The 24760-nt window shown below is 43.0% G+C and overlaps 2 long non-coding RNA genes across 2 annotated transcripts; both read right to left on the reverse strand.

The window, feature by feature from the left end:
* Positions 1-2153: 2153 nt before the first annotated feature.
* LOC116973448 lies at positions 2154-3230 on the reverse strand. Its single transcript, XR_004412060.1, has 3 exons — positions 2981-3230; positions 2740-2745; positions 2154-2171 (listed from the first exon to the last, which is right to left on the reverse strand). It is a non-coding gene; the product is annotated as an uncharacterized LOC116973448 (long non-coding RNA).
* A 4844-nt stretch (positions 3231-8074) lies between these two features.
* Positions 8075-13137, reverse strand: LOC116972845. Its single transcript, XR_004411917.1, has 3 exons — positions 12940-13137; positions 12110-12153; positions 8075-8324 (listed from the first exon to the last, which is right to left on the reverse strand). It is a non-coding gene; the product is annotated as an uncharacterized LOC116972845 (long non-coding RNA).
* Between the last annotated feature and the right edge of the window lie 11623 nt (positions 13138-24760).

A 24760-nucleotide genomic window follows, 5' to 3' on the forward strand; every position in this document is an offset into this window, starting at 1 on the left:
AGGCTCCTCTTCTTTATCTTCTCTCCGACACCCACCGTGGGCCCGTCCTCAGCCGCCAAGTCCTCTATTGGACAACAATGTCGGCCATTCTCACTCCTCGACGGCCCACCTCACACCCTTCAACAGCCTTTAACAATTCAATCAAAGAAAGGCTTATTCCTCACTTTGTCTTGCAGCTAGATAGATTAAGTATGACTCTTTCTACCCAGCCTGAAGAACAAATACTGGTCTGAATTACACTTGCAGGGTATGTAAGTAAGCAAATAGAGAAATAAGGCATCCAGACAAAATAAAATGCAAATTGCAGCTCTCGCTGTTGCTTCTTAAAAGACTCAGCAACCTGACAATCATTCTCTCCAGATTCAAGAACAACATCTTCCCACCAACCATCAGTTTCTTGAACCACATTGCACAAGCAACACATTTCAGAACCGAAAGCACATTACTACTCATTTTTGCATTATGCTCATTATTTGGATTGTCCATCAAAATAACCGAAGCAATCTCAATTAACCAAATGCATCCGTCAACCATTTGGCTGCTAGTTTTCAAAGAACCTCAATCTCCTCTGCTTCATGTTCCAGCGCTTTTTAGGTCAAGCAAATCTTGGGGTGACAGTTCTCTTTAATGAGTCTAATAACTTCTGCATGTCTTCCAACTCACCTCTTCACAACCTACTTTCCAAGCCAAACTCAACCTTTTCCTCTGGTTTTACATAGACCATTACCAACCCTAAAACCTCTCAGGTCAGATGCTGGCACAGTTTTTATCAAACACCATTCACACACCAACCGTGTCCCATGGATCGCAAGCAAGCATTATGAAGTCTGTAATGTTAAAAGATTTTCAGAAATTTTTAAGTTATTTTACAATCACCAGTAGCCTTTATTACAGCATCAAATGTTTTGTTGAGATAATAAAAATTAAACATGCAAATCACAATATATCCAATATATGTCAATATAACAACTAATTTCTATATTTGTTATTGCTTAGCATGTGATTTTTGACTGTTGAATTGGTGAGGGCTCCATTCATTGGTTAAAAAGATGCATCATTCCTGTAGATTCTGCCTTGGAGCAGAGTCCTCCCAGAGCTGGTCAGGCTATTTGACATTTTTCTTCTGGCTTTGCCCTTCTGGTGGAGCCAATGACACTGCAAAGAGGAGTCCAGCTTGGTTCTCAACCAACATTAGCTCCGGCTACTTCTGGTGAGTTGCGATGCCTTGGTTTTCCCACAGACAATCTGTAGTAGGGTTTTGATGATCCTGGTCCTCCCATGTATGTTCCTTCCTCATTTTGTCCAGTTGATTTGGGTGTGTGTCCTGTGACAAAGATAGGCTTCATTACCAGAGATCCCTTGCCTTTCAGGTGTCGCGTTCTGCATTTGTCCTAATTACCATTGGCACTTGCTCCTAGTGGTCTTCTCCTTGACCTCCGACACCCACCGAGGGCCAGTCTTCAGCTGCCGAGTATTCTCTTGGGTGGCTCCATCCGTCTTCCTCGCTCCCTGAGGCCCAGCTCACTCTCTTTAACCGTCTTGCTTGGGTGATGAAAGTGGGTCAGTTGTCGTAACTATCTTTGCTTCGTGCTCTTCTTCAGCTTCTGTCCTGCACCCACCGCAGTAAGGTCCAACCTCCGGCACCCACCGCAGGCCCGTCTTTAGCTGCCGAAACCTCTCTTGGACGACACAACTTGATCTCTTCAACGTCCTTGCCTGTGTTTCCCACGAACAAGCAGCGTCAGTTATGAAGCACATGATCATCTGTTTGGTCCTAGATGGGTCTTTTCCTCCTCGTCATCACTGGTATTTTCTTTTCTTCAGTGTTAAATTGGTGATGGCTCCATCTTCAGTCAAAAAGTTGCATCATTCCTGGAGATTCTGCCTTGCTAGCAGAGTCCTCCCAGAGCTGGTCAGGCTATTTGACATTTTTCTTCTGGCTTTGCCCTTCTGGTGGAGCCAATGACACTGCAAAGAGGAGTCCAGCTTGGTTCTCAACCAACGTTAGCTCCGGCTACTTCAGGTGAGTTGCGATGCCTTTGTTTTCCCACAGACAATCTGTAGTAGGGTTTTAATGCTCCTGGTCCTCCCATGTATGTTCCTTCCTCATTTTGTCCAGTTGATTTGGGTGTGTGTCCTGTGACAAAGATAGGCTTCATTACCAGAGATCCCTTGGCTTTCAGGTGTCGCGTTCTGCATTTGTCCTAATTACCATTGGGACTTGCTCCTAGTTGTCTTCTCTCCAACCTCCGGCACCCACCGAGGGCCTGTCTTCAGCTGCAGAGTCCTCTTTGGGACAGCTCCATCCGTCTTCCTCGCTCCCTGAGGGCCCAGCTCACTCTCTTTAACCATCTTGCTTGGGTGACGAAAGTGGGTCATTTGTCGCAACTATCTTTGCTTCTTGCTTTTCTTCATCTTCAGTCCGGCACCCGCCACGGTAACGTCCAACATCCGGCACCCACCGAAGGCCCGTCTTTAGCTGCTGAATCCTCTCTTGGACGATACAACTTGCTCTCTTCAACTTCCTTGCCTGTGATTCCCACCAACAAGCAGCATCAGTTATGAAGCTCATAATCTGCTGTTTGGTCCTGGATGGGTCTTTTCCTCCTAGACATCACTACTATTTTCTTTCGTTCAGTGTTAAATTAGTGATGGCTCCATCTTAAGTCAAAGATGCATCATTCCTGGAGATTCTGCCTTGCTAGCAGAGTCCTCCCAGAGCTGGTCACGCTATTTGACGTCTTTCTTCTGGCTTTGCCCTTCTGGTGAATCCAATGACACTGCAAAGAGGAGTCCTGCTTGATTCTCAATCATCGTTAGCTCCAGCTACTTCTCGTCAGTTGTGATGCCTTGGTTTACACAGTGACAATCCGTTGTCAGGTTCTGATGCTCCTGTTTTCCCATGTATGTTCGTTCCACATTTTGTCCAGTGTTGAATTGGGTGTGGGTTCTGTCCTGTGACAAGGATATGCTTCATTACCAGGTGTCCTGTTCTGCATTTGTCGTAACCTCCATTGGCAGATGCTCCTCATCATCTTTTCTCCATCCTCCGGCACCCACCGAGGGCCCATCTTCGTCCAACCTCCAGAACCCAACGCGGGCCCGTCTTCAGCTGCTGAATCCTCTCTTGGACGTCACAGCTTGCTCTCTTTAACCTCCTCGCTTGTGTTTCCCAACAACAAGCAGCGTCAATTAAGATGCTCATGCTCTCCTGTTAAGTCCTGGCTGTGTCTTTTCCTCTTCGTCATCATTGGTGGTTACTTTTCTTCCATGTTGAATTGGTGATGGCTCCATCTTCAAGCAAGTAGATGCATCAATCCTGGAGATTCTGCCTTGCTTGCAGAGCCCTTTCAGTGTTGGTCAGGCTATTTGACATCTTTCTTCTGGCTTTGCCCTGATGGTGAATCCAATGACACTGCAAAGTTCCCCATCTTGGTTCCCCATCGACGTTAGCTCCAGCTACTTCTGGTCAGTTATGATGCCTTGGTTTTCCAAGAGACAATCTGTGTATGGTTCTGATGCTGCTGTTCCTCCCATGTATGTTTTCTGCTTGGTTATTTCCGCTTCCTTTTGTCTAGTGTTGACTTGAATAGGGTGTTTGTCCTCTGACAAGGATAGGCTTCATGACCAGAGATCCCTTGGTGTCACTTTCAGGATTTGTTGTACCTACCATTGTCACAGGCTCCTCTTCTTTATCTTCTCTCCGACACCCACCGTGTCCCTGTTCTGAGCAGCCAAGCCTCTATTGGACGACATTGTCTGCCTTTCTCACAACTCGACGGCCCACCTCGCTCCCTTTAACAGCCTTTAACAATTCAATCAAGGTAAGGCTTATTCTTTACTTTGTATTGCAGCTAGATAGATTAATTATGACTCTTTCTACCCAGCCTGAAGAACAAATACTGGTCTGAATTACACTTGCAGGGTATGTAAGTAAGCAAATAGAGAAATAAGGCATCCAGACAAAATAAAATGCAAATTGCAGCTCTCGCTGGTGCCTCTTAAAAGATACTCAGCAACCTGACAATCTTTCTCTCCAGGTTCAAGAACTACATCTTTCCATCAACCATCATTTTCTTGAACCAGATTGCACCAGCAACACATTTCAGAACCCAAAGCACATTTCTACTAACTTTTGCATTATCCTCATTATATGGATCGTCTTCACTCTCTTGCCTACCATATTCTGTTGTGCTGAAGCAAAGCAAGATTTTCATTGTCCTATCTGGGACACATGACAATAAACTCTCGTGAATCTTGAATTAATCAGAATGCATCTGTCAACCATTTGGCTGTTAGATTTCAAAGAACTGCTCTATCTTCACTGCTTCATGTTCCCGCACTTTTAAGGTCAAGCAAATCTTGGGGCGACAGTTCTCTTTAATGAGTCTAATAACTCTGCATGTCTTCCAACTCACCTCTTCCCAACCTACTTTCCAAGCCAAACTCAACCTTTTCCTCTGGTTTGACATAGTAAGTAAGTAAATTTTATTTATATAGCACGTTTAAATCAACTCGCGTTGAAACCAAAGTGTTTTACATAAAATAAATAATAGTTTCCGTACATCCATAGAAAAATTAAAAATCATAGACCATTACCAACCCCAAAACCTCTCAGGTCAGGCACTAGATGCAGGCACAGTTTTTATCAAACACCATTCACACACCAACCGTGTCCCATGCATCGCGAGCGAGCATTATCACACACGGATCCATAAGTTGGAGAAGGGATGTAGTGTTCAGTAGAAGATAAACTTGAATATTTCTGTTCCTGCACTTTACGTTGTCACAATGCCATTACTAATAAATTATGACACCTGCTACCAAGTCTCAACATCAATTCTTCATCTGAACTATACTTGCGTATTTCTTTTTTTTTTTCACTTAAATTTTTATTGATTTTTCAGAGATATATACAAAACAGTGCAACACCATCACCATAAATAAAACAAAAATATTCATACAAACATACCATCTAGTTCTATATAACACAATCTTCCCATATCTAACTCGGCATTTATCTAATTGGTGTCATGGTTCAAATAAACGGTCCATTTTTCTCAAATGAATTCTCCTTGACTCTCAAGGAATATGTCAATTTCTCCATATTAAAGATGTCTCACACAATTTCTAACCACTGTTCCTGTTTTGGACTTTTTTCATTAAATCACTGCCTGGTAATGGTCTTCTTACTTGCTACAAGCAAAACTTTAATCAAATATGGATCTTCTATTTTTACAATATCTTTAATACGCACCAGATACATCACAGGGCAGGTATTTGGGATTTTATAACCCAAGATATTTTTTACAACTGCATTAACATTTTCCAAGTACGGCCTTATTTTTTACACAGTTCCTGAAAATATGCGAGTGGTCTGCCTCCGTACTCCCACACAGCCTCCAACAGTGTTGTTGGACAGCAAGTTGTCTGCTTTTTATTTTGGGTGTTATAAAAAAGCGAGATAGATTCTTCCAGCAAAATTTTCTCCATACTAGTGAGCTTGTAGATGAACATTGTGTTTCACACATTTGATACCATTCTTCTTCTCTTATTTGAATCTTTATTTCTGCTTCCCATTTTGTTTTTATGTAGTGTTGATTCTTCCCCCGCTTCCCACCAGAGCTTGGTAGAAAACAGAGATGACCCGAGACCCCTTCTGTTTGTATGCATCCACAATCACCTTGATCACATTATTTGAAGTTTCATCTAGTTCTGGCCTTATCTCTTTTGTAAAGTAGTCTCTTAATTGCAAGTATCTAAAAATATCTTTGTTTTTGAGACCATACTTTGACTTTAAATCTTGGAAGCTCATAAACTCGCCATTTTCTGAAATTGTATATATTGCCGTTATGCCTTTTTGTTCCCATTCTTTGAATTTTGAATCATACACCCCTGGCTTAAACTTTGAGTCATATGCGAACCACTTCAATGCGTGTAAACCCCTCTTTTTAATTTGTATTTTTCCACTATAACATTCCATATTTCTAACATAAATGCTGCTATTGGATCCATAGCATGTCTCAAAGCCCCTATCAGATATTTGTCTCCCACCAAAATCTGGGTCTGGTAACCCTGTATCTCCCTTTCCATTTCTTTCCATCGAGATTCATAATCAGGTCTACACCAACAAGCCAGAGGCCTGAGTTCAGCTGCATAAAAGTATTTCCTCAGATTTGGTAAAGCCATTCCAACCGTGCTTTTCGGCAGTTGAAGTGTTGTTAGTTTTATTCTTGTTTTTTTGCTATTCCAAATGAATCTAGAGATCATTTTATCCCAGGCTATGAATTTATCTCGGGGAAGATTAATTGGGAAAGTTTGGAATAAATATAGTAGTTTAGGTAGGATATTCATTTTTACCATTTGTATTCTGGCACTGAAGTCTAGAGGAAGGGTCGACCACCTTTCAACATCCTTTTTGATGTTTTCTTCAATTTTGTTATAATTAGTTTCAAACATGTTGGAAAGTGTTTTGGGTATAGTTACACCAAGATACTGCATCGTTTTAGAATTCCATTTCAGATTATATGCATCTCTGATTTGTTGGGATGGAGAATAATTGAATGAAAGAATTTGTGTTTTTGTTATATTCAGTTTATACCCTGAGTAGTATCCATATGTTTCAAATAGGTTCATTAGATTTGGGAGACATATATCTGGTTGTTCAAGAAAAATAATGACATCAGCGAAAAGACCAATATGTTATTTCCCCCCTATTTTGACCCCTGCAGGTCTTCTCTCTGCCTTATTGCTTGTGCTAAGGGTTTAATATACAAAACGAAGAGAGTAGGAGAAAGACAGCATCTTTGCCTTGTGCCCCTCTCTAACTGGATCATTTTTGATGTTTCCATTTACCTTAATCCTAGCTGTAGGCTTCTGATATATTGTTTTAATACACCGAATTGCATCTTCATTGAAACCAAATCTCCTTAGTACTTCATATAAAAATACCCAACTAACACTATCAAAGGCTTTTTCTGCATCTAAACTGACCAGGACCATATTTGTATCATTTTTTTTAGCATTATCCACAATGTGGAGGGTTCTTCTAATATTATCCTGTGTTTGACGCCCCCGAATAAATCCAGTTTGGTCTTCATTAATCAGATCTGGGACAAAAGTCTCGAGTCTTTTGCAAATGATTGAGGTAAATAGTTTGTAGTCTACATTTAAAATTGAGATTGGCCTGAAATGTTTACATTGCTCTTTGTCTTTGCCTTCCTTAGGTAAAATGGTAATAATTGTTTCCTTCCATGATGGGGGAGCCCTGCCCTCTTTAAGGGTCCAGTTAAAGCAAGACAGGAGCAGAGGTGTTAGCTTTTTCTTAAAGGCCTTGTACCATTCTGGTGGAAACCCATCACTGCCTGGTGATTTACTAGCCTCAAGTCTACTGATTGCAGCTTCTAGCTCCTTAACTGTAAATTGTGACGTAATGGTATTATTTTGTGTCTCACCAATGGATGGCAGATCAAGTGAGTTAAGAAAACTTCTCATTGTCCTTTCGTCAGCTAATGGTGGTTTAGAATAGTTTCTTATAGTATTCTTCAAATATTCTTTCTATCTCATCTGGCTTATGTGATAATTGATTGGTTTTAGGATCTTATTTTATGAATTGTATTAGAGGCCTGCTGTTTGCGCAGGCGTCTGGCCAGGAGTCTAGTTGCCTTTGGACCTACTTCATAATAGGTCTGCTTTACAAATCTTGCCCTTTTTTCCATATCTCCCCTGAGGATCTCATCTATCTCAGCCATGTGAGGGATTTGTGATGGATCCGTCATTGATCAGCCATGATATTGAATGGCGGTGCAGGCTCGAAGGGCCGAATGGCCTACTCCTGCACCTATTTTCTATGTTTCTATCTCCCCCCTTATTTCCTTAATCTGTTTTAGTACCAACTGGTCCTGTATGTTTATATGGTTTTTTCTCCAATTCTTTCAATTTTTCTACTTTATGTTCATACGTAGCTAGCCGGGCCTTTTTTTGTGATGATGTCAGGGCGATCAGCTTTCCACATATAATTGCCTTCATAGAACAGTATTACAGGATCCACATCCCCGTTATCATTCTCTTCTATGTACCTTTTTATCTCTTGAAGGAAGGTTGTAGATGTACTTCATCTTCTCGGACAGGGAACAATTCTCTCCGTGGACGGATCACGTGCACAACCTGGCCAAGTTAAGCTCACTGGCCTTCAGTGGGTCTATGACAGCTGAGCTCTGGTAGTACTGATCTCATCCTTCAGATGCATTTCGGATGGCCTCCCTAAGGAGCACAACGTGGGCTTCCAGGCAGTACAGGTTTTCCATTCAGATCCACGGTATGACCTACAATACAATTGAGTGGTGTCAGAATAATTATCTCTCTCTGCCTTTGTAATTGTTGCCTTCACTAATGCACTGACGGATCACAAATACTGCCCAACGCACCATTGAATTGACCTACAGAAGTGCTGGTACAACCAAACTCTGGTCCATCCTTCTGTCCAGAGTGATCACCCGTGTGGGGGAGTGGAAGGAGCAATTTGTTGGATTGCTGGAAGCACTGCATGGAACAGCACCAGGTGGGGAGCGATGAGACCTGGTGCTGCGCTCCTGTCAGAGCGATCTTGAAATTGCGGAGCTTCCTGTGGACATGCGGCTCCATGACTGGAAGCGGAAGCCAGGCCCATCCACCATTTAAACGCTCGCAGCACCCGCCCCCAAAGCTGATCAGACCTCGGGTTTCGTCCAATCAGCATGAACAGATTTTTGAGCAGGGAAACCAAATCTGTTAAAGTTTCTGCTGTCGGCTAAACCTGCACCCGCAGTAAGTACAGCTCGAGTGGACAACTCATGTAAACAACCTGCTCCAGTAAACAACCCCCCCCCCCCCCCCCCAACCCACTAAACAGTTATAAAAACAGAGTAAAACAAACCATTAGTAAAAAGCTTGCTTCAATTAAACAAACCCATCCCAAGTAAAAAACCTACACAGGGCCTGCCTTAAGCTGATTTGACCGATTGCTCCCAATTGGGCCCAGCGCCAATGGGGGGCCCCGCGCTAATTTTCCTTATTTCGTACGGAAATACGAATTTGCGTTTCTAAATACAATTTTTTAATTTTTTTAACTTTTGCCTTGTTAAATAATTTTATTTTTTTTTAAACGAACATGGTTAAAAACCATTGCACCGGCCATCAGACAAAAACGATGTGTTAACTACTAGCACGTTAACAGCCAGTAGTTAACACGTAGTTATACAATGTGTCATCAATTAATCGATCCACATTCCTCAGTAAATGTAATTGTGTTTTGACCAGGTATTAATGACGCCCTGTGAATTTTATTCAAAGGAACGCGACGTCATTAATACTTGGTCAAAACACAATTACACTGAGGAATGTAGATCGATGCATTGACGACATTGAGAATTTCTTAAAACTCATCATGGTTGAGGGCTCAGACCACGAGCTTCTTCTTGGTGTGCAGGTTAGTCATTCACCTACCGACCTACGTTGTGTCTCTGTCTTTCGCTCTCTCCGTCCCTCCCTCTCTCTCTCCCCTGCTCCCATTTCGTCTCTCTCTCACCCTGTCACCGCGGCATTCCCGGAATCATTGACGTTTTGCGGTGACGGCTGCATCTGCGGTTCCTTTCTGTTAGGGGGGGGGAGGGGTGGTCATTGACTTTTGTTGCCAAGGTTTTAGAGTAAAGCATAACTCACTTCCCCAATGTGCTGGACAAAACTAGAAGGTGCATTGCCCTGCACTGTTTCACAGACCTCAATGGTTGAAGGGTCTGAAGAAGGGCCTCAACCCAAAACGTCACCCATTCCTTGTATCCAGAGATGCTGCCTGTCCCACCGAGTCACTCCAGCATGTTGTGTCTATCTTCGTTTCAATGCTTCAAAGGTTTCCATATTATTAGGAAAACTAGAGGTGAGAAAAGGTACTGAACAGATCATTCTGTTCTGTGATTTATTCTGTATCCTTTCATACCTCTAGTTTCCCTCTCCCCTGACTCTCAGTCTGAAGAACTGTGTGCAGGATAGTGTTTGTGTGCAGGGGTCGGTGCAGACTCGGTGGGCCGAAGGGCCTGTTTCCGCGCTGTATCTCTCAACTAAACTAAACAGATAATCTATGGAAAGAAAATAGAGCATCTTTGTTGGTTCATTATGACTTGACGGGGCTTTCAAATCTTGCACGAAAAAAACCTTCGCTGCAGTGTCGCAGTGGTACAGTGGCTGCCTCACAGCTCGAGACCCAGGTTCTTTCCTGATGACCGGTGCTGTCTGTACGGAATTTATACGTTCTCCCCGTGACCTGCATTGGTTTTCTCCGAGATCTTCCATTTCTTCCTGCTCTCCAAAGACGTGCAGGTAGTAGGTTAAGTGGCTTGGTACAAATGTAAATTGTCACTAGTGTGTGTGGGATAGTGTTTGTGTGCGGGGATTGCTGGTCGGTGCGGACTGGGTGGGCCGAAGGGCCTGTTTCCCTGCTGTATCACTAAACTAAACTAGAGCAGATAATCTATGGAAAGGAAGCAGAGCATCTTTATTGGTACATTATGACTTGACGGGGATTTCAAATCCCGCACGAGATACCTTCAAGAATGGAGCATACATTTCTATCAGTCATAGAAACAGAAACATAGAAAATAGGTGCAGGAGTAGGCCATTCGGCCCTTCAAGCCAGCACTGCCATTCTATATGATCATGGCGGATCATCTAAAATCAGTATCCACGTTCCTGCTTTCTCCCCATATCCCTTGATTCCGTTAGCCCTAAGAGCTAAATCTAACTCGCTCTTGAAAACATCCAGTGAATTGGCCACCACTGCCTTCTGTGGCAGAGAATTGCACAGATTCACAACTCTCTGGGTGAAAATGTGTTTCTAAATGACCTACCCCCTTATTCTTAAACTGTGGCCCCATGTTCTGGACTTCCCAGTCACTCTGGGTGAAGTCCAGGTGGAGCTGACAATGTTTGCATCTTCCACTTTAAATAAAAGTCAACTGAATTACGGAAGGTTAGAGAAAGAAGTGTATTGATTTCTCTTTCATTAGAAGCACAGTTGACATTTGTTACAAAACGAAATCAACTTTTATTTCAAGTAATTTAAAAGTCACTTCATTAAATGCGGGGCCAAGCAGTGTGGAGATTGCTTTCTTCACTGCTTTCAGTCAAACATCCATTGGCTCCACTGAACAATGTAATGAATATCTTCTTCATTTGACCTCAACTGAGCGTTACGACAATATTTACTTAGCGAGGTCATAGATCACCTTGCAAGAAGCTCTAGCCATCATGGTTAGATTGAAAAACTTCACTTTTTTTTTATTGAGAAGAGCTATCATCTTATGTATTGATCTCAGGTCGCTTTACCCACTCTGGTCTCAGAGCCGGTGATTCCAACCACGGCAGCCTCCTGAATGCAGAGATGTGTGAGTTTACTGAGTCCAATGTGACGATACAATTGAGTCTGGTTTAGGTTTCTAGTTCAGAGTCAATGCCGAAGGCAGACCAAACATCTTAAACAGAGATTGGTCAGATACAGTGAGAAATCATGTGAAATAATCACTGAATTTTATTTTAAATAAATGTACCTGCATGTTATACTGTTTAGTTTGGAGATACAGGGCAGATAGTCCACTGAGTTCGCACCGACCATCGATTTTATTATTTTCCCATTTGTCAATTTGTACCCAATTATTTGGTGGCCAATCAACCGCCGTCTCTAAGGGGGTTGCGTCCAATCACCAACCAGCTCGCCTTAAAATTCCCATCCAATCAACAATCTGGTCTCCTCCCGTCCAATCAACCGCTGTCTCCAAGGGCATAATGGTAATTAGCAGCTACGGTAATGATTGGAAGCCAGTGGAGCTACTGACAGTCAAACGGGAGGAGAGATTCAGACAGTGTATAATCCATAGCACCTCAGTGTACAATTTCATAATATATACTAAATAACTGGGCTGACAGACCTTGGCTGGGAACCTGGGGCTCACCAAAATAGTTCCCAATTGGGCCCCGCACCTCCTAAGGCCGGCCCTGAACCTACAAGTTAAAAAAACACACCTCAAGTAACAACAAAAGTAACCAATGAGTAGAAACAAGTAAACAAATGAATACCAACCAGGTTTCCCATTGATGTTGTCTCCATCTCCAGCTACTTCTGGTCTGGTCGGGGCGCCGTCCTGTGTGGTATGGCTGCCCAGCCTGCAGCTGTCTGTTTTTCATATTTTTTCTTATTTTTAGTTAGTTGAGTGTTTTTGTTTTTAGGAGTTCTAGCCTTTTTATGTGGGGGGGGGGGGGGGGGGAAGGGGGAAACTGCTTTCTAGGGCTGCAGTTTCGACCCGTCCTCGCGGCCTACCAGCGGGCCTGGAGCGGTGTTTCCTGAGGGGAGCGCCCAGTACCTCGGCTTCGGCGGCGGCACAGCGCTGGAGCGCCATCACGGAGCGGAGCGGGCAATGCCTTGCCCGGGACACCACGCTGGAACTCCGGTGAGCTGAAGACCGCCGATGAACATCGCGGAGCTGCGGGCGGTGGCGCTGAACTTTACATCGGGAGCCTGGGATCTCGCGACGAGATCGCCAGTGGTGGAGCTCCATCCGGCGCGGCCTTGTTGGCTTCGGAAGCCGCGGTCTCCGGTAGGGGAAGCGTCCGTTCCAGGGTTCCCATGCCGTTGAGAGGATTCTCCCGACGCCGGAGCACCATCACCCGGCAAGAACGGCCTGGAACATCGGGTCTCCGTAAAGGCAACTGAGGCCTCAATGGGCCCGACTATGGGTGGACATGGGATGGGGACTGGACATTGTGCCTTCCCCCACAGTGGGAGCCATAGTGGGGGGATGTTTTTATGTTTAAATTTCTTTATTACTGTTATGTCTGTATTCTTTCTTCATGTGCTGCATTGGCAAGAAGCATTTCACTACACCTAGGTGTATGTGACCAATAAAAAATAACCTTTGAACTCTTGGCTTTTCTCGGAGATAATCTGCATCAATTTTGCTGCTCTTGCTCTCTTGGTTTTTCTTGGATGGGTCTTTCATTTGGTATCACTTTCACTTCCATTTGGTATCTCTTTCACTTTCTTTTAGCCAGTATTGAATCGCTGGTGGGTGTTCCCATCCCTGGCAAGGAGAGACTTCATTATCACATATTCACTGGCTTTATATGACGCTCATCCTCCTGTCAAAATTATCATCATAGCCATTGCAAAAAGCAGCTTTTAGCAACTGAACAGACATTTGATGCATCGCCTTTTAGCACAGGAATTCATCATACCACTCATCAACACAAACACGATTCTTTAAGTGTTATCATACATACCCTGGTAGTCGACCTCAGGTGATCACTATCTCCTGCCAGCGAGCTCAAAGGCTTATTTCTGCACCTTACCTTCGGTGGCTCTTTCAAGAGCTATGGTTGGACCAGGCGGGGTAAGCTTGTAGACGCGCCTATGTCTTCGCGTATAAGTGACTCGCGGATTGAACGGTGCATAGATTCGTGTCCTCACCAGTAAAAAGTCGCCTTGACTAAAAAACACACCTCGAGAAAAAAACCAGTTAAAAAACACTAATAAAAAGTCAGCGTGGACTAAGCAAACACCCATCTACAATAAAAAGCTGGCTTAGACTAAAATTCACACGAGTAAAAAAAGAATCACGTAAAAAACCCGCTTCGACTAAAAAACTCAGAGGAAAAAAAAGTAATAAGCCCGCCTTGAATAAAAATCACACCTCAAGTAAAATTCCAGGTAAAAAAACATACCTCAAGTAAAAACCCCTGTCAAAAGTAAAACCCATAACTTGAGTAAAAAGCACATCCAGTTAAATAAAAAACATACCGAGTAAAAAATGAGACCAATGAGTAACAAGAGCGACCAACCTGGTTTCCCATTGATGTCTCCATCTCCAGCTACTTCTGGTCTGTGATCTCTTGGCTTTTCCCATGAGCTGCATCAGTTTTGCTGCTCTTGCTCTCTTGGTTTTTCCTGGATGGATATTTTCTTTCCAATTGGCATCTCTTTCACTTTCTTTTAGCCAGTAACGAGTCGCTGGTGGGGGTTCCCATCCCTGGTAAGGAGACTTCATTATCAGATATTCGCTGTTTTTTTCTTTTGTTCGTCCTCCTGTCAAAATTATCATCAGAGCCATTGATTGCAAAGAAGCAGCTTTTAGCAACTGAACAGACATTTGATCCATCGCCTATTAGCACAGGAATTCATCATTACACTCAACAAACACGATTCTTTAAGTGTTATCATACTCACCCTGGTAGTCGGCCTCAGGTGATCACTATCTCCCGCCAACGTGCACAAAGGCTTATTCCTGCACCTTACCTTCGGTGGCTCTTTCAAGACCTACGGTTGCACCAGGTGGGATAAGCTTGTAGACGCGCCTATGTCTTTGGGTATGATGGTGACTCGCAGATTGGACAGTGCGCAGATTTGTCCTCACCAGTTAAAAGTCCGCCTCGACTAAAAAACACACCTCGAGGAAAAAAAAGTAAGAGTTTAAAAAAAGCACGAATAAAAAGCCCGCCTCGACTAAGCAAACAACAATCTCCAATAAAAAGCTGGCTTTAACTAAAATTCACACGAGTAAAAAAATTACCATCAGCCATTGCAAAGAAGCAACTTTTAGCTACTGAAGAGACATTTGATCCATTGCCTATTAGCACAGAAATTCATAACACCGTTATACGAGAATTTTGCCTGAACAATCAGTGACCCATAGAGTTGAGTTTAAAGCCCAAATCGCTGTGGCCAGTAACGCTATATTTAGAACCGATAGCACTGCAGCTGATAGCTTTGTTTAAATTTCAGCACGTTAAGCCGACAGCGCTGTTTAAACCTTTCAGCATCGAACCGGCAGCACCGTGTATTACCTTTGCGTGCCAAGTCTGTAGCGCTGTGTGAATTGATTTGAGCGCCGTCTTTAGCGCTCCAAGTCTGTAACGCTGTGTGTATTGATTTGCGCACCAAGTCTGCAGCACCGTGTATATTGATTTGCGCACCAAGTCTAGTGCTGTGTGTATTAATTTGCGCACCAAGTCTAGTGCTGTGTGTATTGATTTGCGCACCAAGTCTGTAACGCTATGTGTATTGATTTGCGCACCAAGTCTGCAGCACCGTGTATATTGATTTGTACATCAAGTCTGTAACGCTGTGTGTATTGATTTGTACACCAAGTCTGTAACGCTGTGTGTATTGATTTGCGCACCAAGTCTGTAACACTGTGTATATTGATTGGCGCACCAAGTCTGCAGCACCATGTGTATATTGATTTGCGCACCAAGTCTGCAGCACCGTGTGTATTCATTTGCGCACCAAGTCTAGCGTTGTGTGCATTGCTCTACATACCAGTCTGCAGCTGATAGCGCTTCGTTCCCATAGGAAGTGGGCGGGGCTTGCTGGGATGCAGTCCCCTGCCATTGGTTACAGTTTGAATTTGGGGGAAGCGCAATTGGCCAGGACTTACCGGCGGTTATTTCAACAGCTGATTTCTTACCTGTATAAAGGCAGGCGCCAGGAAGCCATAAGTTAGTTCATGTATGAGAGGGGTTCACCGATGGGCTGGGTCGCGATCAGTGCCACGGATGGAGGCAGAGAGAGAGGTGTGCTGCTGTAAAACAGACCCCGCGCTGACCAAGACAAGTATTGTTTTTGTTCTCTCCTCTTGCCAATAAATCTGATTTGTAACTAAACTGATGATTGAGCCTTTCTCTGTTCTACTAGTCAGATCCTTGAACCTGTTCCCTTGTAACACACCCATCAACACAAACACAATTCTCTAAGTGTTATCATACTCACCCTGTTTGTCAGCCTCAGGTGAGGACTATCTCCTGCCAGTGGGCTCAAAGGCTTTTTCCTGCACCTTACCTTCGCTGGCTCTTTCAAGAGCTATGGTTGGCCCAGGCGGGTTAAGTATATAGATGCGCCAATATCTTTGGGTAAAACGGTGGTTCACATCATGGACTGTGCGCAGATTCACGTCCACACCAGTAATAAGTCCACCGCAACTAAAAAACACCTTGAGGAAAAAAAAAGCACACACCGAATTAAAAAACACAAGAGCACAGTAAAAAAGCCTGCTTCAACTAAGCAAACATCCATCTCCAATAAAAAGCTAAGCAAACATCCATCTCCAATAAAAAGCTGGGAAAATTCATATGTAAAAAGCCCACCCTGACTTAAAAAGACACATCTTGAGGGGAAAAAAAAGTTTAAACTCTGCTTCACACCTCAAATAAAAGTCCCACCAAGATTTTTAAAAAAATACCTCAAGTAAATAAAACGAGTAAAACACCCGAGTTAAAACGTTAGTGTTAAAAAGTAAAATAAAAGTAACTGGAGTAAAAAGCACATCGAGGTTAAAAAAAAAATACTGCGATTAAAAACAAGAGTAACCAAAGTGTAACATGGGCTAACGATGGGAGCTGGTGACCACGACGTTCCTTCACCCAAGTGGCTCCGTAACTGGCGGCAAGAGTCGGGACCGTCCGTGTTGCACCACTCCCAACTCTGATCGGTCCTCCGGCTTCGTTCAATCAGAACGGAGCGGGAAACCGAAGTGGAGAAAGTTTCCACTGCGCTACATGTACAGCTCGAGTGGACCAACCCTCATGTAAACCCCCCCCCCCCCCCCACTAAACAGTTACAAAAACACCTCGAATAAAACCAACCAACTCGAGCTAAAAAAAAAAAGTTTAATGCCGCCTCGTCTAAATAAACACCCATCTCCAATAAAAAGTTGACTTCGACTAAAAATCACAATTAAAATGTCCGTCATGTAAACAACCTGCTCCAGTAAACCACCCCGACTAAACACACACACCGATTAAACTGAACACCCACCCCGACCAATGTTACAAACACCTCAAGTAACACATCCAACGCGTAAAAAGACTAAACTCAGCTCGAGGCAAAACACACCTCGAGTTGAGAAAAAAACAAAAAGCACCCCGAGTAAAATCAACTAGTACAAAAGCCTGCCTCCAGTTAAAAAAGACTAAAAAAACACCTTGAGTTAAAACACACGCCTCGAGACACAAAGAACGCGTAACATTACCCCCTTGACAAACCTCGAGTAAAAAGCACATCAAGTTACAAAACACACCCCGAGTAAAAGAACAATAAGTCCGCCTCGACTAAAAAGTATTTATGTTTAAGAACGAACTGCAGATGCAAGAAAATCAAAGGTACACAAAAATGCTGGAGAAACTCAGCGGGTGAGGCAGTATCTATGGAGCGAAGGAAATAGGTAATGTCTCGACCTGAAACGTTGCCTTTTTCCTTCGCACCATAGATGCTGCCTCACCCGCTGAGTTTCTCCAGCATTTTTGTCCACCTTCGACTAAAAAGTACACCTAAAAATCACACCTCGAGTAAAATTCCCACCGCGTTAAAGTAAAACATACCTTGAGAAAATGAGCCCGCCTAAAGTTAAAACATCTCAAGGAAAAAAAGCCGCCTTGACTAATATTCCCACCGTGTTGAAAAAAACATACCTCGAATAAACAGCACATCCGAGTTAAAAGAAACATGCCACAAAAAACCAAGAGTAACCAATGAGGAACATGGGCTAGGAATGGGAGCTGGCGACCACGATGTTTCTTCACCAGAGCGGCTCCGTGACTGGAGGCGGGAGCCGGACCCGTCCGCCTTTTAAACACTCGCAGCACCCGCCCGCAACCAAAGATCTTTGCCCCTAACGCTGATCGGACCCTGGGCTTCGTCCAATTAGCACGAACGGTTTTTTGAGCGGGAAACCGAGGCGGAGAAAGTTTCTGAAGCCCGCGCGCGTCGCAAGTACAGCTCGAGTGGACAACCCCTTATGTAAACAACCTGCTCCAGTCAACTAGCCCGCCTAAACATCCACCCCGACTAAATAACCACCTCCCAGTTACAAAATCACCTGAGTAAAACAACTAACGAGTGAAAAAAACGAGAAATAAAGCACAGCTAGGGTTAAACCCGTTTCTCAGGTTAAAAGAAACCACTAGTATTAAGTAAAAAGCCCGCATTATCTAAATAAAACATATCGAGTAAAAAGCCAGGCTCAAATAAAAAAACACGTTAAAGCACACCGAGTTAAAATAACTCGAGCAAAAGGAAACCACGAGTAAAAAGCCCATCTCAAGTTTTTTTAAAAACCACACCAGTTAAAAATCACACCTCGAGTAAAAATCCCACCTATCCAGTACAAAAAAAACGAGTAAAAAACCGAACTCGACTAAAAAACACACCTCGAGTAGAAAGCCCGCCTTGACTAAAAATCACATCTCCAATAAAAACACACATATCGAGTAAAAAAAAATCGCCTTTGTAAAACATACCTCGAGTAAAAAACACGACTAAAAAGCCCGCCTCGACTAAAAAACACACCTCGAGGAAAAACACCCACAAGTAAAAAACTCCCATCGACTGTAAAGCTACCTCGAATAAAGAAACATCGAATAACCAACCACCTCGATTGAAAAATACTTGAATTTAAAAATATGCGTCGTGTAAAATATAATTTCTACATTAAATCTTATTGTTTTTCAGAAATAAAATGTGTGCACATTAGAATGTTCGTTGTCAGGAGCCTATATTATCAATATATCTCAGTGCTAATGGGCTTTGTAAATTGAACATATTGATTTGATGACACAATATCATGTATTCATGTAACATATTTCCTGTATGTATGTATTTTATGCATAACATCTTTTTTTAAATTTAATAGATATCTTACAGATTTGCACAGCACAGACGCACTCGAGTTAAAGAAAGCACCCCGAGTAAAATCAACCAGTACAAAGCCTGCCTCGAGTAAATAAACACCTCGTTAAAAAGGACTAAAAGAACCACCTCGAGTAAAACACACGCCTCGAGACACAAAGAACGAGTAACATTACCCCCTTGACAAACCTAGAGTAAAAAGCACATCGAGTTACAAAACACACCCCGAGTAAAATAACAATAAGTCTGCCTCGACTAAAAAGTATTTATGTTTAAGAAGGAACTGCAGATGCTAGAAAATCGAAGATACACAAAAATGCGGGAGAAACTCAGCGGGCGAGGCAGTATCTATGGAGCGAAGTAAATAGGTAATGTCTCGACACGAAACGTTGCTTATTTCCTTCGCTCCATAGATGCTGCCTCACCCGCTGAGTTTATCCAGCATTTTTGTCTACCTTCGACTAAAAAGTACACAACTAAATATCACACCTCGAGTAAAATTCCCACCGCGTTAAAATAAAACATACCTCGAGAAAAGATGCCCGCCTAAAGTTAAAACATCTCTAGGGAAAAAAGCCGCCTCGACTAATATTCCCACCGTGTTGGAAAAAAACATACCTCGAATAAACAGCACATCCGAGTTAAAAGAAACATGCCACGAAAAACCAAGAGTAGCCAATGAGGAACATGGGCTAGGAATGGGAGCTGGCGACCACGATGTTTCTTCACCAGAGCGGCTCCGTGACTGGAAGCGGGAGCCAGACCCGTCCGCCTTTAAAACACTCGCAGCACCCGCCCGCAACCAAAGATCTTTGCCCCTAACGCTGATCGGACCCCGGGCTTCGTCCAATTAGCACGAAAGGTTTTTTGAGCGGGAAACCGAGGCGGAGAAAGTTTCCGAAGCCCGCGCGCGTCTCAAGTACAGCTCGAGTGGACAACCCCTTATGTAAACAACCTGCTCCAGTCAACTAGCCCGCCTAAACATCCACCCCGACTAAATAACCACCTCCCAGTTACAAAATCACCTGAGTAAAACAACTAACGAGTGAAAAAAACGAGCAAAAAGCACAACCCCTTTCTCGAGTTAAAAGAAACCACTAGTATTAAGTAAAAAGCCCGCCTTAACTAAAAAAACATATCGAGTAAAAAGCCAGGCTCAAAGAAAAAACATACGTTAAAAACACACCGAGTTAAACTAACTCGAGCAAAAGGAACCCACCTCGACTAAAAAACACTCGAGTTTTAAAAAAACGAGGAAATGTGGAAATAAATGGTCCCCCAGATCCCTTTAATTCTTTCAACTTTTATCTTAACCAGTCCCCTCCAGTTTTTAAACTTCATTGCCCTTGAAAAAAGCACGCCCGATCACCTTTAATGCACAGCTTCTGCCTCTCGCAGCTTGCACTTGAGTTGGCTGAGGTGCGGATAAGACAGTTGTCTTCCTTTCTTTATTAACACAATTTAAACGACGTTTCGACAGGCGAATAGATAGAAATGCTTTGAAGGGTCCGGGCCAAATGAGACTCACTGAGAAAAGGCATCTTGGTCGTCAAAGTCGAATTGGGCTAAATAGACTTTCCTGACTATGTCTGACTCTGTAACTGTTTACCAAGAAGGTCCAGCGATGGGGTTGGTTGTTGTTGTCACGGCACCGCACTCTGAGGGAAAGGACTGCAACGCAGAATCCTACTACCACAGGCTACTGAGGGACGGATCTTATGTAACAGCCTACGAAAAATACTCGGAGGTAGACACAAAATGCTGGAGTAACTTAGCGGGACAGGCAGCATCTCCGGAGAGAAAGAATGGGTGGTGTTTCGGGTCAGTCTGACACTGAAGAAAGTTCTCGACCCGAAAGGTCACACATTCCTTCTCACCCATTCCTCTTGCATGTTCCGCTAAGTTACTCCACAGTTTTGTGTCTACCTTCGATTTAAACCAGCATCTGCAGTTCTTTCCTACACATATGAGAAATACTCAATTGATACTTAAAGATTAAACATTGGTGGAGTATTGCTACTATACAACATTGTTTCCACTCACCTACACATTGAAAGGTAAGCAAGACATAATAAGTCTGGAGTGCACGTTATTGATGATATAATAGCGTCGCCATAATTATATGTTCGAAAATACATCACTGAGAGATTGACAGGGTGTGAAGGGTCCTAACTCAAAATGTCGCCTGTCCATTCCCTCCACAAATGCTGCTGGCGCATTGTTTCTCCAGCACTTTGTGCAGAGTTGATTTGTGCTAGTTCAGCTGACAGAGGCCAACATTGTAATGGCTTATAATTGAACGATCTCCTGATGCAGAATCTTAGCCCAAAACATCGACTACCCTTTTGCCCCCACAGATGCTGCCCGCTGAGTTCCCGGAACAACTTTTGCTTTGCTCCAGTTTCCAGCATCTGCAGTCTTTGAATTATCCTCTCAGTATTTCAGTCTCGCAGATATCCTCTTTGCCTGACGTCCTTTTCTTATTTCCAAGCTTTGTTTTATCGTCGAACGAAACAATATTAGGCAAATTATACAAGTCAAGCCTATTGCTATCTGTACAAATACGGTGAGGTACATATGATGAAAATCTTATTTGTAAGTCTTGGTTTTTTTTAAATAATCCTGAAGGGCAATAATGTTCACCCTTCTGCTTCAGATATTGCAATTGCTCTATTTTAAACAAGTTAATCAAGTCATGATTGAGTAAACCAGCATCTGCAGTTCCTTCCTTTGGTCAAAACATGAACGAAATGACGAAGAAACATCAAGGAACTGTAGATGCTGGTTTACACCGAAAATAGACACAAAATGCTTGAGTAGCTCAGCGGAACGGACAGCAACGGGTCTCGACCCGAAACGTCACCCATTCTTTCTCTCCGGAGATGCTGCCTGCCCCGTTGAGTTGCTCCAGCATGTGTGCAGTTTCAGCATCTGCAGTTTCTTCCTTTGCTCAAAACATGAACGAAATAATGAAGAAAAATCAATAGGAACCGCAGATGCTGGTTTACGATATTAAAAAAAACAAATGCACACACACAAACATTGAAAATCATTGTTAGATACACAAGTCTGCAGTTCCTTCCTATTGTCAAAACATGAACAAAATGATGCAGAAACATCAATAGGAACTGCAGATGGTAGACACAAAAAGCTGGAGTAACTCAGCAGGCCAGGCAGTATCTCTATAGAGAAGGAATGGGTGATGTTTCGGGTCGAGACCCATCTTTAGACTCAGAGTCGTTGGACTCAGAGTCTGAATAAGGGCGTTGACCCGAAACGAGACCCATTCCTGAGTTACTCCAGCTTTTTGTTTGTATATCTTCGGTTTAAACCAGCATCGGCAGTTCCTTCCTACGCAATAGGAACTGCAGATGCTGGTTTGCGATTAAAAACAAAAGATACAAAGTGCAGACAATGCACACGTCGAAACAAATTGTTTCACGAAAGGGGGAACGCGCAGGACGGGCGAGGACGCAGGCGCGGGAGACGGGTGTGGACGGGATGCGGTGACGTCGGCGCTCACCTTGCTGCGTGTTTGTTTTGTAAAGCACTTTGGCCAACGAGAGTTGTTTTTTAAATGTGCTATATAAATAAATGTGACTTGACTTGACTAGACAAGGAATGGGTCACGTTTCAGGTCAAGATCTCGACCTTAAACGTCTTTACTGGTTGTATGCCTGGTTGTCATTTCCCCCATAGCGAACATTGAACAATTCTACTTTTCCTTGATCATCATCTGTTTTGATCTGTGTGTGTGGAGTTTGCATGTCCTCCTTCAGGCCTATCCGCCAGTGTTCCGGGTTCAATCCCGCCTGATTAATTTTACTGTTTGCATGCTTCGTTGATACCTTCCCCTCAGCCACCAATGAACCATTCTGCATTTCCTTGATCACCATCCCTTCCATATCTCTAGTTTCCCTCTCCCCTGACTCTCAGTCGGAAGAAGGGTCTTAACCTGAAATGTCATCCGTTCCTTCTCTCCAGAGATGCTGCCTGTCCTGCTGAGTTTCTCCAGCATTTAGTGTCTGTCTTCCGGAACCAATCAACTCTTTAACACCCCATTACGGGTGCTGCTTCCACCTGCTCTTAACTCTACTTTTTGTACTTTGTATCAGTAAATAAATGGTGTGCAAAACAGCAGATACTTTTAAAAGGCAGAACATAGACACAAAAGCTGGAGTAACTCAACAGGTCAGAGAGCATCTCTGGAAAAATGTGTTAATTATTCAGGGCAGAATACCTAATTTCCACCTGTGCCTGTTTCTTCCCATGCTTTTACTCAGTAGCCAAACATTTTTCCATAAGTGAACTCAAGATCTTTCTCTTACTTTTCCTTGGAAAACCAACCATACATGTGGGCTGTTTGAAGTCCACAATTCTGTGGATCATGATTTTATTTTCCCCCTGACTTGAGTTAAAGTTCCACTGCTATTCTCACTTTAATCCTTGCCATTTACTGTTAGAAATGCAGTTGAGAAAGAACGGTTGAAGTAGAAACTGTATTGTGCAGTGTTTCAATTTATTTGGTTGTTCTATTTGCGATTTAAATATCTTATATGGCTTCAATGATAAGTTAGTATTTTGTAATTTCAGTGTTGAAGGTTCTGACTGAGAATGGAGAAGCCCCCCCTTTAGGCAGGTTCAGACATGTGGGCCTTGGGATCTAAAGGAATGCCTTAGAGCAGGTGGCTTTGGACATGTCTATATGTACGAACATAAGGTACATTCTATATACAGTTAGTCTAACCTTTCTGGCATATTTTAGAGTTTTTACGATTTAATAAACCAAGCATGAGATAGATACAAAAACCTCTTTCTTTGACCAACTGTTTCTTTGACCAACTGTTAATATGTAATTTCTCCTCGGCCTTTATTGTTGTAGATTTTATTCCTTCCATAGATATTCGTCATGAGAAAATTTGAAATCTCCTGTTTTTACATTCCAGTTTGTGTTGCTTTTCTTCCCCTTCTCCCCAGTATCTGTGTGACAGAAACCTTTGTAATTTAGATCAGTAATGTTGTGATCAAACTTGGGAAGCGATGATTCTTTCAATATATTCTGAGCAATGCAAAGCTCGGATAATTTTAAATTGAAATTATTTCTGAGAGAGAAAAATAAAGTGCCCAATGTATGGAACTGACAGAAAGACGGTTGACACATAAGCCATGAGGGTTTTTTCTCGGTGGGAAGTGATTGCTCTTCTGCATCCGTTTTCCTGTGAGTTATGAATGACACCAGTTTTTGCTTGATTTCCATGACTTCAATTTTAACAGGGCTCCTTGATAATACAATTGATGGAGTGATGTCAAGGGGAGCCACTTGGCTGTGAAATTCAGTTTTTGGTTATTGATTACATTTGAAAGCAATTAATGTTATTGAGAGTTGAATGAAGGAGTGTTCATTAGCTTAGGAGAGGGAGTTTTCCACTTTTTCTGGGAGAAATTGTAACCATTTTAGCTTAGGGATGTAGATATATTTTAATCACATCTATCCTTTAAATCAAGGATGTTGTTGTGTTTTAGCTTTTTGAAACATAGAAACATAGAAATTAGGTGCAGGAGTAGGCCATTCGGCCCTTCGAGCTTGCACCGCCATTCAAAATTATCATGGCTGATCATCCAACTCAGTATCCTCTACCTGCCTCCTCTCCATACCCCCTGATCCCTTTAGCCACAAGGGCCACATCTAACTCCCTCTTAAATATAGCCAATGAACTGGCCTCAGCTACCTTCTGTGGCAGAGAATTCCAGAGATTCACCATTCTCTGTGTGAAAAATGTTTTTCTCATCTCGGTCCTAAAAGATTTCCCCCTTATCCTTAAACTGTGACCCCTTGTTCTGGACTTCCCCAACATCGGGAACAATCTTCCTGCATCTAGCCTGTCCAACCCCTTAAGAATTTTGTAAGTTTCTATAAGATCCCCCCTCAATCTTTTAAATTCTAGCGAGTACAAGCCGAGTCTATCCAGTCTTTCTTCATATGAAAGTCCTGACATCCCAGGAATCAGTCTGGTGAACCTTCTCTGTATTCCCTCTATGGCAAGAATGTATTTTCTC

The sequence above is a fragment of the Amblyraja radiata genome, chromosome 5, assembly GCF_010909765.2.
Source record: "Amblyraja radiata isolate CabotCenter1 chromosome 5, sAmbRad1.1.pri, whole genome shotgun sequence".
In the NCBI taxonomy this organism is placed as follows: domain Eukaryota; kingdom Metazoa; phylum Chordata; class Chondrichthyes; order Rajiformes; family Rajidae; genus Amblyraja; species Amblyraja radiata.